Below are 4,530 nucleotides of genomic sequence, written 5' to 3'. Positions count from 1 at the left end.
CACCCTCCTCCCTTTCTCCTCTTCCCCCTCAAGCTCTTCGCCAAAGAAAATCAAGGATTTTAAGTTACATTTCTTGCGTGCCCTCTGTGAGCACTGCAAGTCTGACGCGTTACCAGGGTTGGCCCAAGAAGCTGCATTCCACCACCCAACTGGGGAAGCCGCCCGTCAAACCTTGGCAAAGCACCTGAGAAACCCCACCACTACCTACAGTCCCTCAGAAGCTTTGGGGCGGGGGGGCTGACCGACCATCTAGGAATGTCACTTTACAGAAGTGACTTTAATTACAGACAACCCCATAGTGTAGTCGCACGACAGCTTTTGTAGCGTTCCAAGATTGCTGTGTGTTACGGACAGCCAGCAGCAAAAACATTAGTGCTACTTCTGTATTTCAGAGAAAGAAGAAAGGCATAGATACATACCTACATCTTAAATATATATATATATGCCTGCACACACATATATATAAACCCCTTAGCTATAAACAAAAAGGATGGTTGTGTGAAGGTGTCATAAATGCCCTTCAGAACTCATTTAGTCTGGTCTGCATAATCTCACCAGTGATTTTGCCACTTGTATATATTCCAAATTTATGCAAATAAAATCTTCTCAGCAACTAGACAGCCTATATATATATATATCTATGCACGGAGCCATTAACATCCATTCGTGGTTTGTTATTCTTGTGAAACATCGGTAGGGGAAGGGAGGGAGAAGAGGGGAAAGTCCAAATCATGTGTCCTCAGAAAGGATATTGAGCACTCAGCAAGTTGGGAAGTGGAAGCTCACACCCCATCCCTGAGACACAGCAGCTCCACACTGCTCTTCTTCATTTCAAAACCGAAAGCATGGCAGAGACGAGACCGTCAAGGAGCAGGGAGATAAATGTAGAAACTGCTGTCGTGTCATGCTCTCATAAAAGGCCTGGGTACACCTACAGAGCCTTCCTTATGACTGTCATATAAACATTACACTGGGGCTGTGCACAGGAGATTAAACGGGAGGGGAGGGAAGCTTCACATGTGTCACGCTACCAAAGGTTATTTTAGGATCAGCTTAGAAGCTGAGTAGTGGGTGGCAGCCGATTATATTACCACAGGCATATTTAAATATCATGGGCCTAAACTCTCATTAGGATCCTTCATAAAGGGTCACGGCCACACTGTGACTTGAGCTTGAAGTTTGGCCTGCAGAGCAGCCCACCTTACCAGGGACCACCAGCCTTCCCTCAGAGCAGGACATAAGCACTTTGGCTTAAAGGCCCATGTTTGGTCAAGGAATAACATCAAGGAATATACCTGAGACTCCAGCAGGATTTTCCCAGCAAGGACCACCCTGCTGCACCACGAACCATGGTGAACCATCACAAGGACACAGAATACTTGGGGACAGAGCCCATGCAAGTATCACACAGACAGTCCTACGCAGCCGTGTCATCACCAAGTTGTGTTATCCCACCAGCTAACACCAAACCACAGTTTACCTGCCTCTGTGCACAACACAAGCCTCAGAAGCTCAACCACTACTTTTAGGGCTCAACCACTACTTTTAGGGTTCCAGCTCTCAAGTAGATCACATCTTGATGGTAACACTGCCACTGAAGGAGTGCTTGAGGCATACAGCCCAGCTTACCACGTATTCAGAAAAATCCATATGTAAGGGACTCTGTCTCTACCTATCTAAGAAATGCTTCTGTTCTCCCAGACAAGCAGTAGTCTTCACGACCGTGAACCAGGAGAACAGCAGCACCTGGCCACAGAGTCATGTCCATGGCTTCAGATCACCAAGCAATGCTGCAAGTCCTGTTCTTAAATGGCCTAATACCAGGTGACTTAGAGGAAACCACGTGGCATGTTCGTACCAAGGGTGACCACTGAGCAGAGCACCTAATGGTAGTGCTGTTCTCGCAGACAGACAGGCCCTCCCCTGAAAAAGATCCTCCCAAATAACAAGAACTTAATCAGCCACTTGATTTTCAAACATCACCATGACCTCCGAATGCAGAAAACCAACTTATATATACACATACAAACATATTTAATATATGCACACACACATACATATCAGCAGTATTAACATATTAATAGATATATATATTACATAGATGTTGGTGTTTATATAGATTACAGATGTAATAACAGGTAGTTATAGTTTCCCTACCAATCTCTTCCAGATTTCTGCACCAAACCCCTCATTCATAATCAGATCTATTTAATTATTTTCAAGGCTTACAGCACAGTTTTGCAGTGGTACTTGTATAAAATCTGCAAACATTTATCGAAGCTTTTAAAGAGAGCTTTATGTTAAAAATGAACCATTACCCTGAAAAGCAGCTAATTATATCTTAATAAATTTGTAGCTGTTAAGCCATCCAAAAACACTACACAAGTCAGTTTCACTTTAGTTCAGACACAGCTTCTCCCCCGTTTATAACTGCTCCAAGATTTTGGTACCTATGACTACATTGATGGGCTCATTTGATTAAAAACAAGTATTTCTACTGCAATTCTTGGACGAAAAACAGAGGTTTGTCAGGTTTTGCAGGCACAGAAGTATAAATGAAATCTGAAATCTGGGACTCGGTTTGGGTGGGCAATGCTCCTTCAAGTTATAAAAGCATTCAAATAACACCAGATGTTAAAAGCTCCTCTGGCTTCGTCATCTAATAGGACATCGCTCTCGGCTTTTTTCAGCACAGTAGGATAATTCATCACAGCCACATTCCCCTGGTTTTGGCCCCGAATGCGAGTTAGAATCAGCTAGTACTGGACCTGGGTCTTTGTCGGGATCAGAGAGAACAAGACGCCAGGCAATGCCCACCTTGCCTGTTCAAGCATTCCTGGTAAAGAAACTGCTTTTACTACCTTGGTTGAAAGGAATTAGTTGCACAAAAGGGGCCACCAGTGAACTCCAAGATGATCTGTCCCATATAGGTCCTATCCAACAAACTACACACAATATATACTGCAGTGACTGTACGTAGTGTGGAACAGGCTGAACAATACAAGTTTCTAAGGCAGGTACGTAATGCTACTAACACAGCAGCAAAACAATAGAAATGGGTGCAAACAGCAGAAACTAATGCAATCTATATTGGTAAACACTGAGGAAAAGCATGCCAGTTTCTTCTTCCATTAGTTCAGTGCATATACACTTGTTCAAAAAAAAAAAAAATCACTATTTTTTTCAAAATTATTATCCAAGTAAACCAAGGAAATTTAGTCTTTCACCCATAAAGTTTCATTTGTTTCAACAAAATTCACACAACTGCAAATGCCACTATAAAAACCACCATAACCACTAACTCACATCACTTGCCAGAAACAAGATCACCTCAACAGTTTGCAATTCAGAAGGTTAATCTACTTAAAGTTTTAGGACAAATCACTACTCATTATCTTAGTGCAACTACACTCCTTGGCAGGAGGTCACACTACCCACCAAAGAGAAAAATGTGTATATCCAGTGGACCAAACCATGACACCTCGTTGAAAAATTATTTCTAGCCACCTTCTGGACGGCCTCAAATCAGTGAGAATTATTTCTTTCCATAACTTCAAATTAACCTTCATTAAAGAACCCTGATCATTTCTCCAGTATAAGCTCGGTTGCCTGACAGTGTTTGGAAGATAACTAGTCCTCCTCCGAGCGCACGAGCACGCACAATTATTTTAATGCGTAACCAAGATGGGGAACTACCCATTTCTCTCTTGATCAAACAGTTCCATACCCGAGACTCCCGTCGTGCTACTCAGCTGAGTTATTACCCATTGAAAAAGAACAGCAAGTAACTTCTGAACCATTTCAAAGGCAACGGCCGTTTTCTCCCCTCCTACATAAACTGAAATGCCAAATACCAAACCTATTTGTAGCAGTCAAGATTAGTTCTAACACGCAAATCACCAAAAGGATAAAATGATTTGAACGTTTATCTAACCACTAATAATTATTCCTGCTTATTAGTTTGTTGTACCCCAAATGCACAAAGTACTTAAGATAACAGAGAAAGTTTGATCCTTACCTGGAGGAACTCCCATGAGTAGGAAAGAAAGAGAAGAAAGATGAGACTGCAAGAGAAACTGATCTCGATTTACAACCACTTGTGACAGCAGGGACGTGGATCTTGGCTTTCAGTCTGCATGACCCTCTTTTAGCCTTTACTGGAATCACCCCCGAGGAATATGACCCATTGCTAGATATTCATGAAGTTACACAAAAATGTAACTCTCTGTATCAACATAATGGAATATCAGAAGAGGTCTTATAGACTCTAGGACTTCATCCTCTTGGCTTTAATGGACATTCTTAACATCTTAAGAGGGTTACTCTGGTGGCATGAGACAGTAGGTCCCCTTTGGAGACTATACAGGTGTTCAGCTTCAGAGAAGAAAAATCTTGAGAGTCAAACAGCCCAACTCCCTTGATTTGGTTCTACCAAACAGAGTATACCCACATGAATGTACACCTAATGCAACTGACTGATTGTATCATGGTGCAGTTGGGGTTGGTGATTGCTGGCACTGCAAATCAGCA

This window comes from Charadrius vociferus, unplaced genomic scaffold (assembly GCF_000708025.1).
Source record: "Charadrius vociferus isolate BGI_N301 unplaced genomic scaffold, ASM70802v2 scaffold282, whole genome shotgun sequence".
Taxonomy (NCBI): Eukaryota; Metazoa; Chordata; class Aves; order Charadriiformes; family Charadriidae; genus Charadrius; species Charadrius vociferus.
The sequence above is the reverse complement of the archived record's forward strand: the minus strand, read 5'-3'. Positions refer to the sequence as shown.